Here is a 15954-nt window from a genome sequence, read left to right as displayed (position 1 = left end):
TGCTAGGAGACTAGAGCTATTTTTCTTGCTCTTGTTGCATGTGGGTGTGTGTGTGTGTGTGTGTGTGTGCGAGTCACTGTTTGATATCAGAATGCCAAAGCAAAACGGTTCGGGAGCGGGGTATTAAAATAATAAATGACTTAGATTATTATCATGAAAGCAGCAAAATAAAATCAACATTCTGTGCGAATGGTAGAACGGTTCTGGGACCGTTTGATCAAAACAGTCGTTTGGTGACCTAATCGTCTGGTTTGCACCAGTCTAAGCACATCAGCATCAGCACAGTCACAGACTCGTCTACGAGCTCCGAGAGCGAAATCCTGCTCATTTTTTCACCACCTTGCAGCACAGAGCACGTGAAAATGGTGATGTGTGTATTTTTCCCAACCGGTAGAGGTGCTTTCGATGCTCTAATTATTTTTCGTTGCTCTCCCGTGACCCCAACCCTCCGTTGCCTTGGAGTTTGCCATACGTAGTAGGAGTTGGTTTGTACTGTGAGATGACACTTCACTTCGATTGAAACAAAAATAGGATCGTAAAACCCTCTGGAAGTATCGCACAAAACCAAATGGTCAACAACAACAGTGGATCACTATAATGGTGATGGTGAATATGTTTCGTGTTTGTTTACTCTGGCACGGCAATTCGACATGCCAATCATGATTACGACTCACCGTCGCATCGCTGCACTTGCCAGCAGCGCCCGGGAGATAAGTGCGAATAAGTGCGGAAAACAAGAACAACGATATTTTGAGAATTCTCGGGAAGAAGCATCATTGATTTGCTGCAGGTAGGGTAAATGATGGCTTGGGCACCAATTTATTGTTTTCGGCAACCAAAATGTTAACGTTAAACGTTTAAATTTACCAAAACACTTCGCTGAACGATTCCTTAGAATTTCAGCTTCAATTTGATTACATGTTTACGACTGAGTAAATCTGTTATCCCAGGTTTTTATTCAACTGAAATATGGGTCATTTCAGCTCAAGTGGGTACAGAATTTAAGAAAGTTGCGGTCGATGTCACCGATTATAGCCAAACTTGGCCAAAACGCTTATTTTAGCGTAAAAATTTCAACTGTCAGAAGAGATTGCTACACAACTAAGTAAGCTATTCGTGATCTTAGAATATCAATTTGAAGGTTTTTACACGTCTACACGTATAGATGTACCCGCATTTTGTTTTTGTTATAGTAACTATAGTAAACAGAAGGGTTCTGCATTTTCGAAACAAAGAAAAGAAAATGAACTCTCTGCATAATCGCTTTACTTCAAGCAATATCATTTTCGTGTAAGTCATTGTGTTTCTTGTTATCGAGTCACGGTGAACATTCCTCCTGTCAAACATTACTTGACTATTACTTGTTTCGTTCGTCAAGTGCGTCAGTTCATTTCATTTGGAGCAAACATTTGTTTCAATTGACGCAATGAATGACTCAAAAACTACTTCCTTCGTTGTTTCCACTTTCACTTCAATTCGGGGTTAAACGAAAATTAAGTTAGCTCCGAAAAAGTCTCAAATACCCTACAATACGGGTATTTTCGGAATGAAGACGACGCGTCGCGACGCGAAAGTGCTGACAATCGATGTCCGCCAACATTTTGGAATCCAATATGGCGGATATTGGGCTCAGAAAAAGTGTCAAATACCCTAAGATATGGATATTTTCCGAACGTGGACGTCGTGTAGATGCCGTAAATTAACATTCGACGCCATTTTGGAATCCAAGATGGCAGCCATCGGGTTTCATAAAAAGTTTCAAATATCCTAGATTATGGGTATGTATCGAACGGGGACAACACGTAAATGCTGAAAAACTATATGCAACGCCAATTTGCAATCCAATATGGTGGCCATCGGGTTTCAAAATCGGTTCAAAATCGATATTCTACGTTATCTTGAATTTCATCGGCATCGGACATCGATGTATGGCCTCTAGATGTCCCCCCGATTTCAAAAATACCCGCATTTATCGGTATTTGACCCAAAGCCACCATCTTATATTTTAAAATGACGTCAAACATCGGTTGCTGGTCTCTAGATATTACTGGGATTTTGAAAATAACCACATTGATAGCACATGACATATTCACCAGAAGACATATTCACCTGATTCTAAAAAAAAAACCCCATATGTATGGGTATTTGATAGAATTTCCCACTTTTTCTTAAACCGGAAACCTCCGCCATGGATTTAAAAATGGCGTCGGATATCGATTTTCCTTTTCTAGACGTCATCTCGATTCCAAATTTACTCATATTGAGAGTATTCTACAGTATTTTCCACTGTATGACATGGAGACCACCAGCTTGGATTTAAGAATGACGTCACATAACTATTTCCTATCTCTAGCCGTCACCTCGATTCCATACTAATGGGTTGGCTATAGTGTTTCCCTTCTTTTTCTCGTAAATCGGAAGCTGCCATCATGGATTTCAAAATGTCGTCGGATATCGATTTCCGGCCCCTAGACGTCACCCCGATTCCCAAAATACCCTTATTGATACATTTGGCATCCACGTGCACAGATCTATGTGCATGCGCTTAAATTAACCGAGTGAACTTCAATGCGAAAGTAAGTTCATTTGACAATGAAATACGAAATGAACACGAGTCTAGCCAAAACAAACAGGATGAAAACTGATCGAAATTGGTTCTGTTGATGTTGAAGGGGATCTGCTCGAAAAGAAGACAGAATGACTTTCAATTGAAAGTGATGGTTGACAGCTTCGTCGTCGCTTGACGATTTTCGATTGAAAGTGACTTTGTTGGGCCCTGGTAAACAGGCTGATTACCGGCAGGTACACAAATTATCAACAAAAAAAAGGCATAGTTATACCATGGACGGGAGTTTTTAGTTCTTAACCATTTGGGCTCAAATTTTCACCACAATTTGGGAAACTCTACTACTTGATGTGTTTCTAAGGGCAAATGATTTTGAGATTTTAGTTTTTGAGATAGGACCAGATGAGTAGTTTTGACCTTTTCTGGTAGAAAATCAATGATATTTATTTGTTTTTTATTTTTCTTGAATTCCTTCACATGTTCTGAGCAGGATTTTCAATATATGAAATCATAACTAGCTCATTTATTTACTTCTGTCCATAATTTATTTGTGTTCCCAAAAGTGAAAAATACTTTCCAATGGGACACAGCCAAAACGTTGTGCTTTAGAACTACGATGAAATCAGATAGATTAGCAGATATGTAAGATGTTATTGTGTGTCTCTAGAGACAGCCTTAATAAATCATTCATGAACTTTGTCGTTCGCTTCTTTCTAGGAAATTATTGTTAAACAAACAACATTTATTTAAAACTTATGTTTACCCATACAGCTTTACCCTCTTTACTACCATTTTCCAGATTGCCATGGAATTCAAATTTGAGAGAGAAAACTTGCTCTCACGAGCTCAATCTATCAACATGCCGTGTATTTTAATGACACTCCATCTGAGATTTCCCGCCCATAGGCTGCAAAATACAGTACCTGACACTACAAAATATGTTAGGTACCTTTATAAATGCATTTAGATAAACATCCAAAGTCCCTCCCTTTGACGTAGGACTTTGTGGAAACCGAAAATGGAACATGTTACACAATTATGAAAGATTTTGAACGTCAATAAATCAGCTGCCCCTGGACCAATTTCAATAATTTTATCACCAATCGATCAGCTACATTTCTACGCATCTGTTAAATTTAAGAACTTATCATTTTTCAAAATGTCACTATTGAAAATTGGACTAATGTGCAACTGTTGCTTTGATACTTAAAATGATCACCAATTGCCTGTGAAAAGCGATTTCCTAACACAGATTTCAAAGTTGGATTCTATCCGGTCTCACCAAACGGTGTTTATTCAATCACCACGTGGTGAATGGTGGTGTTCTCCAGTACACAACGAAAGGCTCCCGGCAAGCAGCTAGGACCAAGGCTGGCCTCAACCGCTGATTGGATTCAGTTTCAATCACCGCGTGTGTTGGTGTCGAGTCGTCGGCATCAGCAGTGCTTTCGGCGCGTGGCGTTGAACATTGTTCGCCAGTACACAACGAAAGGCTTTCTGCAAGCAGTGAGCTGCAGCCCACACAGTAGCTCTTCGTGAGTCGCTGTGGGCCATCTATGCCAAGTGCTTCATACAGAGAGAACCCAGTTCAAATTCCTATTCCTACACAAACCACAAACTCCTGCAGTTAACAAATAAGATTTATTATATAAGACTACGTAGTTCTACGTCACCATTGGTACCATACAGTTTTGACCGCACTGCCCTCTTTTAACACTTAACGGAACGAAATGTATGTGCAATTTCTTATAGATGTCACCTTTAACTACAGCAGTGACAATTGAAAGAAAATTATCGCAGAAGCATGGTAGCAACATGATTAATTATCTTACTATGACAATTTTTTAAATGAATCATATCGTCCGGCCATTTTCCACAAAGATGGCGCTGTTCCACTGGTTGGAAGTAATAATTATCCCCATATAAAAATTGAGAAAAGTGGGAACAATTCACTTTCGGTACACATTCAGGTCATAAAAAGTGAACGACAACCTGAATAAATTAGTTAGGGATTTGAGTAGTTCATTTTTTTCCCGGAAATTATTGTTAAACAAGCTACAATTAAATGAAAATGATTTTTCCCCATTAAACTTTAACTTCCTTTCCTATCAGTCCCCAGAGTGTCAAAAAATTCAAATTTAAGAGAGAAAATTTGCTCTCACTAGTTCAATTTCCCAACATGCCATGTATTTTGACAACACTCTATGTGTGATTTTCGTCTCACAGACGACAAAATAGAGTATCTGATACTGCAAAACATGTCTGGTACCTCTATGTATGCATTTTGGTTAATATCCGAAGTTCCTCCTTTTTCACATATTCTGCACAAAAGATACTTTCTGCCCCTCTCCATTCATAGAAATCGGCGGGAGCTTCGGATGTTAATCTAAATGCATATTTTAGAGGCGTTTTGCACTGCACTATCCTTTGTGAACAATTAACGTAAAACAGATTATGCGTAGTTTCCGATAGATGTCAACGCCAACAACAGCAATTGTTTTATCTCGTGATCCCAACTTGAAAATGAAATGAATTCAAATTAAAACGATTGGAATCGCTTAAATATTAAGTGCATCACACCTGAAAAACTTGAAATTACTTGAATATGAACTGAACCAGACATAAAAAGTTAGGAATCACTTGAAAACACTACCAGCCATAAGTATGGAATTGCTTAGAAAAGTATTGCAACACACACTAGCATGACCCAATTCAATAAAGTTCAAAACTACTTTGGAAAGTACTGAATCACTTCAGGAAAGTTCTGAACCGCTTGGGAAAAGATTGGAAATATTCGAGAATATTCTGAAGAGTTTCAAAGCACATCCTGATCACTTCGAAAAGAAATTAATCACTTCAGAAATGTTCAGAATCACTTCAGAAAGTACTGAATTATTTGAGAATTTTTTAAATCCCTTTAGGAAGTATTGAATTAATAAAAAAAAAGTTTGTTATCACTTCCGCAAATACTGCATCACCTTGGAAAGCACTGAATCACTTAAGAAGAGTTTGGAATCACTTCAGAAAGAACTGAATAACTTGAGAAAAGTTCGGCATCACTACGGAAGGTACTGAATCACTTCGTACAATTTCGTAATTACTCCGGAAAGTACTTATTCAATTCATAAAATATTTAAATCACTTCTGCAAGTATTGAATCACTTCAGAAAAAAATTGGAATCATTTCATTAAGTTCTGCAAATTTTCAACAAGCCCAGCTATAATTTTCTTTAGCTGAATGAACTGGTGAGTTTCGAGATAGATATGAACCAACATTTTGATTTTCCCATAGTGATTTCCTTATAAACTTCAAATGGTTTGTGCCAAGTCAGTTTCTTACTAAATAAGTTCAAATTTTGAGGCTAATCAGAACCCAATTTGGAACCGCTATGAGCACTGTAGAGCGCAAATTTCAAACTTTGCATCAGTCTAATGCACACTAGCACCACGCAGAGACAGACATCCTAACCAATGTCCACCTTCCGAACACCTTTGGTTTCCTGAACTAATTTGGTGAAGACTTGAACTTCCTAGGTGGCCAGGATTACGAGATAAAAAATCCAAAAATGCTAAATGTTACATGCGCCATGCAGTGACTGAATTCCGATCCAAACAGTTTCCCTTTCAGACGCCCTTGGCGTCTCAGCAACTTCATCCATTTTAATCTATCTTGAGCAGTTGGTTGTCATCATTGAAATAAATATCCTTAGGATTATTTCCAAACTTGGGAAAATCAATTTTCCAGACATCAAACTTGCAATACTTCTGGGGTTCATTCCATATGCCCTTAAATAGTTTGTAGAATTCATATTATTCTGGTTCCAATTTAGGCTTACTAAAAAATGAGATGACTTTCTACTCATAGTGCATTGGAAACTACATACACATAGTTCAAAAATTCACCGAACGTAAACATTACAGGAAACAGTTCAATGCATATCACAATCTTCACCAACGTAAGAGGTTCGTAATTCAAGATCTGCATGCAAGAAACGTATTGCTCCATCTTATTTCAACTACAAAGTATCGGAATCCTATACTCTCACCTATTTACGCAAAAAAAAGTGAAAACGCCTTTAATGCGGCCTACTTCTTGAAAATCAAAGGTCTTCACAACACTACCCAAGAAATCCTCGCCTTGGGACGCTCTATTAAAAATACGTATCGGGTTTGTTTCAGGCGGTGGGAGAAAGAACTAAACAGAAACCTTTAAAAGCAATATTGAGCTAAATATCGGAATTTTCTGAGGCATACAATCTCGTTTACGCTGGATCTCGATCGAACACGCCTTCCTAAAGGGAAGTAAAGCCGTTTGTTCCCGGTCCATGAGTTGATGGGTCCAGGTGTGGGAGCTGCTTCCCTGGCATCGGTAGCATTGGTGCTCAGCACGGAAAACAAGATCGACGGAAAACAAATCAAGGGAAAAAAAAACCAATACAAAACTAACCAAAGATTGATTTCATATTATTGAGTAGGATATGATTGATGTCTCTGAGCCGAAGGCCCCCTCCAAAGCCCACCATCGCCCTACCGTTAATACGGAACTGTGCCCAAAGCTGAAAATTTGCTAATAGAAGAACGGACGCTGCTTCGATTAACGAGAACACGTAAATTCCCTTCTACTTACAATTCATTTTTTAAATAGCTCGAATTCACAATGAACCATTCAAACTGACAGCACGATTAGCATTTACGCCTGAAGGCCATTATCAGAAATATTTCAATGAGGGGTAAAAAATGCTTTGGGGCTTCCACTGTCATTGTCATAATTAACAATCAATCTCACGAAAATGAAAACATTTCCTGTGTGCTGAAAATCAATTACGATTTCATACTGTGGGGCACGAAAATGGTTGTAACACATCCCCGGCAGCACTTAATTAATATTCGTCCATCAGCTGTCACCTGTGCCGAACCGAACGAAAAGGATGTCGAATAGATTACATTTCATAAAAGAGCCTTCCCAGTAAATTCGTTTCCCCCTTCGTTCCAATCATCCAGTTCAAAGGACAGACACGAGTTGAACAAAGAGCACAATTAGCTTTCCTGGAAAATACTTTTCACCTTAAATTGATATGAAACGGTGGTACCATTTATTGTAGCTGTCAATCATCTGACAAGCAGGGCACAAATACGAGTGGAATATTTGAATACATAGAATAAGCATGGTGGTTGAAACATTGTGGCAAACATTATTTAACGGTCCCCACCTAACTCAGCAAAAACAACATAATTTCATTCAAAGTGTTTTTATGTTACTTCATACGCGAAGTTAGTGATTTTCAGAGTTGGTTGGAAATGCTAACATGAAGCTTTAGTGTGATAACAACATAATTGTTAGTTCTTGGAAAATGCTCAAGCTTCAGGTTTGAATTCTTAATGTATCATAATAATGATTTTTTTAGCTCTCCGACCAAACAGCTAAGAACTGATTTTAACGCTCAGAAATCAATGAAACTTCGCATATTTGTTCGTAGGAGGGAATAAACCAAGTTTGTTCTGCAACTCAGCCATTTTGAATCACGCATATTTTTTTTCAAAATGGTGTATTCGATATTTTTCAATTAATCATAGCACGAAAACGAGTCATCTAACTGGGCTGCGTTTTCATTGAAAATACACACTGAAAAAATAAAGTACACATTTTTGTCAAATAAAGAAAAAAACAAAAACTGCTTGAAACTTCGACATAAAAAAGCAGAATTTTAAGATTTTCGAACTTAAGCTCATCAAAATGTAATTTTTCATAAATGTACACAATGGATGTTTTAAAATTAACCAACATCGTAGAACATAAAATTTTAGAATAATTTTGGAGCTTTTATTTCACGCAATATTTATAGAGCATTTCCAGCTCAAAATGTATAAAACTAAGCCACTTTTGTCCAGACCATTTCAGATTTTAATGAAACTTTGAACATACAGTTGTGTTCGATAAAATAGCAGCGCATGCCGATATTCGTACAAAATGGTCAATTTTCACATGATGTAACTTTGTTAACTTATGATCAATTGAGCTGAAACGTTCGCCAAAGAACTACAAATTTGTTCAATTTTACGATTACAAAATATTAAATTTTTGGAAGCACCTGCCGGAAAGTGAGACACCAGGTTAAATTGTTCTAAATAACAGCAGTTTTGTATTTAAAAATTTGGTGCTGCAAATATTCGAAACATTTTTAACTATTATGTACATTTGTATATTGGGTGGGGATTTTTAGAATTTTATGTTAAATTTAAAATCTCAAAATTAAGCTGACATGAACATTATTATTACTGCTATTATTTTGAACAATTTTACCTGGTGTCTCACTTTCCGGCAGACAGTGATGCAAAACATGATGACACTCACGTGACACTCGTCTACGCATCAACCGACTATCGCTGACAGAACGTTTTATCACGCAGTGAGAGTTAGAGCGATGGCAAACAACAATCACCAGTAGTGGTCGCTGCTCACAAACAAAACGTTACACTCGCTGCTGATGATGAAAAGCACAACGAAAACAGTGAAGACTTCTGCAGTACGATCATGAGAAAAACCGAAACGACAGAAGAAACTGAAAACAATGCCTACGCATTCCAAGTTCGTCTCGACACACGCGACTGTGTGAGTTACAAACAAAGCAGACAACATTAAACGGAAGCTGTTGGACTCACTCACCAACACTCTCACAAAATCAAGCAAAGCAGCAACTACTTCAAAACGAGCACATATGAGTGTCGTCATTATCGGGAATGACCAGATCGGTGATGGATCAACACCGAAGACGACATTCACCAGTCGCTTTTTACTTCTTTCGTCAACTTGATGGATGGTCTTCAACGAGCACATTGATGGGAATGTACAGAGCGTTACTACCATCAGCTGTTTGACGATCGTGATTGTGATAGGTCGCAACTCTGCCGGCAGGTGCTTCCAAAAATTTAATATTTCGTAACCGTAAAATTAAACATATCTGTAGTTCTTTGGAGAACTTTTCAGCTCAATTTACAAAGTTACATCATGTCAAAGTTGACCATCTTGTTTGAAAATCGGCATGCGCTGCTATTTTATCGAACACAACTGTACAGTGATGGCCTTTAAATTAGCTTCATAGGACGATTTTCATACAAACTAGCCAAATTTGGCTATGTTTTGATATGATCAATTGAGCTGAAATTTTGATACAGAACTACAATACACTGGCTTTAGTAAGGCCTTTGACAGAGTAAACATTCCCTTACTTCTTTTTAAATTAAAACGTTTAGGTATGATAAGTAGGGAAACAAGGGGCAAGTGTGCCATATGGGGCAAGAGTGCCCACAGCTATAAATTGGCTATACAGTTTTTTTTCGATCTTATTTTGGCAAAATGTTATTCAAAACACAGGAATCATATAATTATATTATTACTGGCTTGTTTTGTGATATATAATGGTCGAAAAAATAAAAATACAGAACGTTGCTTATTCTGCGAAAATTGTAATAAGAAAGCGTTCTCTTAAAATAACTGATTTATAGTTGTTTTGCTTCATTTAAATAACACACAAGAAGAAATGAAAATCTTGGATGTACTGTTGTTGATCTCCAACTACACTTTTAACATAAAATTTAAAAAAAAATAACATGAAAAATACATATTATTTACCGATCACACCAACGGGGCGAAATAATCAATTTTTTCTGGGGTAAAACTGCCACTGCAATTGTCAACCTAACCTCAAACTATCATCAGTCAAAAATCTAAACAGTGTAGTGCGGTTCCAGATATGGTTCGAAGATATAAGCGGATTTCTTCACGGAATCGGTGGCAATCCACCAGTATGATTGCCGCAGTGGAAGCCGTGCACATTCAAGGATTGTCGGTGAGGCGAGCAGCTTTAGAATATCGAGTTCCACGTAGAACTCTTGCCAAATACCTGTCGCAGGCGATTGAAGAGTTCGAAATGCAATCGAGAATGGGGAGGTTCGATACAGTGTTTTCAGCAAAGCTGGAGTAAGAGCTTGTAGAGCATATTCTCGAGATGGAAAAAAAGATTCTTCGGGCTCTCAGCACATGATTTTCGAAGTTTGGCTTATGAATTGGCCGAAAAACAAACAATTTGAATCATCCATTCAATCAAGCGACTAATGTAGATTGGCTGTGCGGTTTCCGAAATCGTCACAAGGAACTGACTCTACGGGAACTGGAAGCTACATCAGCAGCACGAGCGCAAGGCTTCAATAAAGTAGTCGTAGGAAAGTTCTTTGACATCCTGGATAGGGTTACCATATGGTATCCTAAAGGAGGACATGTTCTCCTTTTTCAATAATTTTTCTTCGCGTTCCTTTTGCCCAAAAATGGCCTCCTTTTTAATCCTTGCATATTTCCAGTAACAAATTAATTAAATTGTTTTCAAACAGCGTTGTTTGCAGAGCTGATTTGTTTAATTATGTCGCAACTTTATCTTATCTAGCCAATGCCATTCGATGATGGGACCATAGAGGTAACTCTAAGACCACTGGGTCCCGAAGAAAATCATTATTATTTTTGGCTCACTCAGTACCAGAACAACGGTCCCAAGCAGTCCCAAGCTATTTCACTCACCCCTGCATGTTCTGCATGAATCCACACACCCCTGATGTTATCTGTCAAACTTTCATAGCGAATCAAAACAAACATAGTGTAGTAATAGAATTTCAACTAGAATAGGGTACGTTAATCGTTTGCTTGGGACCAATAGGCTACTAAAGTGGTGTGCCAATTTAAAATCGTTAGTTTCGTATTGTTTGTTGGTGGGACTAGGAGTATACTACAGCTGTCAACTCCCCACATTTAGGTTGCGGTCAAGATTGCTGTCCATTTCGTGAATTCAATCTAAATTTGACGGATGGAATTTTTTTAAATAAACCTGAATATTTCAGACAAACCAGGAATCAATTTTGACAATCAATTTCTCGAAAATCGGACGATCAACAACAGAGGCATTTTCGAACATTATATATTATTTTCGAAGAATCAGTGAAAATTCATCAATTTTTTCTGTATTTTTACTTAAATTTGACATTTCGAAAATAAATTATAATGTTCGAAAAACTCTCTGGTAAATTTAACAGGTTGCTTAGATGTTCCATGTTGGTTTCAATCGCGATGACATGTATCCTGATTTTTGTACATGATAAAGGCTGGGATGGTTTTAAGGCTGTAAAGCTGCAGTGTTCATGCAAATCAGCTAGACGAGAGCATTTCCAAGTATCACACATGAATTATGAAGGCTAGTTTGATGCATTTTTCAGAAGTAAAACGAGAAGATGAATTAAATTGATATCTACCACAAGTTATGAACAATCTCAATTGAACCTTCGCAAATCATGAGTTTTGTGATAGCGCACATATTATTAAAACGTTTGATAAAAACTCATTGTCCTCCTTTAATGTTAAGAAAAAGAATCATTGTCCTCCTTAATCTCCAAACCTCAAATGAAATGTCCTCCTTTTCAAGTTTTTGATATGGTAAGCCTAATCCTGGAGGAAGCGAATGTCACCAAAAACTTCAACGCAAGTCGCATCTACAACGTCGATGAGACTTCCATTTTAACCACAAGTTATATTTTTATATTCAGTTTACGTTTTGTATACCTAATGGAATTTCACGTTTCAGGTTCAAACCAAAAATCAAGTGTTGGCTTTGAAAGGGCGTCGCCAGGTAGGCTGCCTTACATCAGCCGAAAGAGGGGTGCTAACGACCGCATGCATTTGCATGTCAGCAACTGGTCATTTTATACCACCCTTCCTCATCTTTCCAAAAAGCAGATTTAGCTGTAACGGAAGTGGCTGGATGACGACCAGCGAATCCAAACACATAAAGTAACCAACGATACAGACAAAACGGTTGCTACGACTACCATGACAAACTCGCTCTGTAACAAAGCTCGATCCGAGTGGTAGAAGGATAATGATATATTGCTTGCCTGCTTTGTTGCAATATACACGGATGAGGACATAGCTTGATATGAATCGGGAAAAGACATAACAAAAAAATTCCCATTAACACACGTGTATCATCTTCGGCTTTACTTCGTGAAGCAGCTTGCCAACAATTTGCTCGTTTCCTTCTACCGCCCCGATTGAGTTGGGTCGCACGAGCTGCTTGTCATGAAAAAGAACGGTGAAGAATTATATCATTAGTGTTTTCCACTTCTGACATAGCGTTATTAATCGGTTCGTTGATCGCTTGTTATTTTGTCATTTGGAGATATTTTTGATTCCTTGATGACGACGGACGAATTCATCATGTGGTTTGACAATTTTCTTGGTTATACAAGGCCAACTACTTCGAGTCCTGTCCTGCTTCTGCTAGATGGTCAAAGCACCCACACGAAAAATTTGGCCTTTGTGGAAAAAGCAAGAAACAACAATGTGACTGTCATTTCTTTTCCCCCTCACTGATCTCATCAGCTTCAACCACTGGATGTAAGTTTTATGGGACCTCTAAAGACTTACTAGTCGAAGGCTCAAGAACTATTTCTGAGAAGCAACCCTGGGAAGGTTGGCTCGCTAAATTATGTAGGGGAATTTACGTATTCTCGTCAATCTAAGCAGCGTCCGAACTTCTATTAGCGATTTCTCAGCGTCACACACATACATGACAGGTTTGTTTGTTGACATTTATCTGCTGCTTGCTGTTCTACCAATTTCAATCGACAGAATTGATCAAAACGGGTTGAACATGTTTTTACAACGCTCCAAACTTCTCAGGTGAATGTGACTATTGTCGGCAGTCTCTTTTTCTTCGGCACCCTTTCCATTTGAACTGCGTGTTAACCAGCTGTTCTATTATCGGCAACTCGAAATCAGCCGTATTTTGTAGTGTGTATATTTCATTTAAAGAAAAATATGGCAAAACAGGATTGCACAGTCGTAAAAATGTAATCAGATTGAAGCTGAAAAGGTAAGGAATCGGCTTAATATGTTCAGCGAAGAGTTCTGATGGGAAAATACAGTGAACTTAACGTTTCAATTTCGGTTGCCGAAAACAGTCAATGGGTGCCGAAGCCATAATTTACCCTAAGTGCTTTGTTTGGTAAGGCCTACATTCAAGCAGCAACCCCAACGGTTGCCATAAATTGATTTAGGAAAACCGGAATCGTCCCACTGAATCGAAATGTCTTTACGGAAGAGAATTTCGCTCCATCATTTGTGACCGACGTTCTGTTGGTCGAAGTGGATCATCGAAAACCGGATGACGACAATAAACCTTTCCTCGGTTTCAACGAAATGGAGATCATGAACCCTCAATTTGCTAGAGCACCCTTAGAATGCGATACAACGACCTCGGCAGTGCCTGGTGTTTCTAAGAAACAAAACCAAAGCAGTCCATTCGCGGTCAGTCCAACTGAAATTCAGCCATTCCCGAAACGGTCTGCAAGACAAACTAAAAGAGGAAGGAAGCGTGAGCAAACAGCAGAACTAACAACAACAACTTAACATAAAGCCCTTAAAGATGCCCAGGCCATGAGAGATATTCAAAATATGAAAAAAAGAGAAACGAAGTTCTGCTACAACATCCGATGTACCAACTAAACGACGACGTCAAGCGCCAGGGAAAAAAAAGTTCCATCATTAACTCTCCACCGGACACCCTTTGTGATCGATGTGGACTAAGCTTCAAGCTATCGGATAACGGTGAAAACTGCAATAAGTGCATGAATTGCAACACATGGTTCGACACATGCAACGGAAATGATTGTCCGTTTTGCCTAATTTGAATATCTGTAACTACCGCGATATCGCGATATGATTGGTAATGTTCAAATTACAAAAAATTAAATAATAAAAATATACGTTGATTTTCAAACCATAAATTTATTTTTATTATAATTCTCGAGAAATTCCACGTGGTTTAAAAATGCTCAGATTCAGCTTTCCTTCAAAATCTGTTAACTTGTGCAGGTGGGCACTTTTGCCCCGTACTAAAAAAAATCTGCTGAAAAAGTTACCACCCAAAAGGAATAAATTTTCCAAGTTATTGTATTTTTAATCATAATGAATCAATAGTAAATAACCATTGACTTATAAAAAATAAACGTACCAGCTGCTGATATATATATATTTTTTAAACAAAATGAATGTTTTCAGATTGAAAACGCTTAAGGTGGCAAACTTGCTCCTTGTTCCCCTACACTTTTAAAAAGGATTGGATCATACTTGACAGAAAGAACACAGACGGTCCGCTTTAAAGGAAAAATATCTTCGCAAGTTTATGTTACCTCGGAAGTTCCACAGGGATCTCATTTTGGTCCTTTTTGATTTATTTTATTTGTGGATGACGTGAAGTTTGTGTTAAATCGCTTAAATGTGCTCATGAATGCTGAAGATATGAAACGATACATGGAAATCTTAAACAATTCTGATTTGCTACATTTTCAAAATGAAATTGATGATTTCTACAATTGGTGCGTTAAAAGTCTGCTGGATATTAATGTTAAAATATTTTTTTTTTCCTTTGGTTTGTTTTTTTCCGTCGGTCTTGTTTTCCGTGCTAAGCACCAATACTACCGACGTGCCAGGAAGGCAGCTCCCACACCTGGACCCTACCTATCGACCCATCAACTCATGAACCGGGGACCCATCCGAAGGAAGGCGTGATCAGAAATGTTATGCCTCAGAACATCCCGGCGGCGCCGACTGGGATTGAACCCAGGCCTGCTGGGGTGAGAGGTAATCACGCTTACCACTACATCACCGGCGTCGTTAAATGTTAAAATATGAAATATTACATGTTATTCCAGAAAACACACTACTCTACATTTTACATGTACTCTAGGAAACCAACACTTTATATAGCTTACGTGAGATCAATTCTAGAATATTCCAGTGTGGTTTGGCTCAATACCATGAAACTAATATAAATCGTATAGAACCAGATCATAAACAGTTTCTGTTATTTACTCTTAGGAAACTAGGCTGGACCTCTTTTCTCCTTCCTTCTTATGAGTCCCGTTGCATGTTGATAAACATTGAAACACTTAAGAAACGAAGAGAAATTCCAATGATTTCCTTTGTTAATGATTTTGTCTCACAAAGCGTAAATTCAGAAAAAAATATGAGCAAGCTTAAATTTTTACGTACGCATTTTAAGAACTCGAAATGTATTTCAACTGTCCCCTCACAGAACGAATTATGGTAAAAATGGACCAATCAATAGAATGATGAGAGTGTATAATAATTATTGTGAGCGTATAGATCTAACGATGTCTAAAGATACAGTTAGGAGAACACTAACTGCTAGGCTTTCATCTCGTTGAGTTTAAAACAATTTTTATTTCTTAGATATTTGTATATGTAGTCACAAACGATCTACACTGATTGACGACAAATAAATAAACAAATAAACAAATGAACAAACTTGCCAGAAATTGACGGG

At 38.0% G+C, this 15954-nt stretch overlaps 1 protein-coding gene across 7 annotated transcripts in view; it reads right to left on the bottom strand.

Moving 5' to 3' along the window:
• Mp (Multiplexin) overlaps positions 1-15954 on the bottom strand; it is an 884548-nt gene that overhangs the window by 857856 nt on the left and 10738 nt on the right. The gene's annotated exons all lie outside the window — the stretch shown is intronic.

The sequence above is a fragment of the Ochlerotatus camptorhynchus genome, unplaced genomic scaffold, assembly GCF_037179485.1.
Source record: "Ochlerotatus camptorhynchus isolate MF236.1 unplaced genomic scaffold, CSIRO-AGI_Acam_v1.1 ptg000330l, whole genome shotgun sequence".
Classification (NCBI taxonomy): Eukaryota; Metazoa; Arthropoda; class Insecta; order Diptera; family Culicidae; genus Ochlerotatus; species Ochlerotatus camptorhynchus.
Note: the sequence above shows the minus strand (reverse complement) of the source record. Positions and strands in the feature narration are given on the sequence as shown.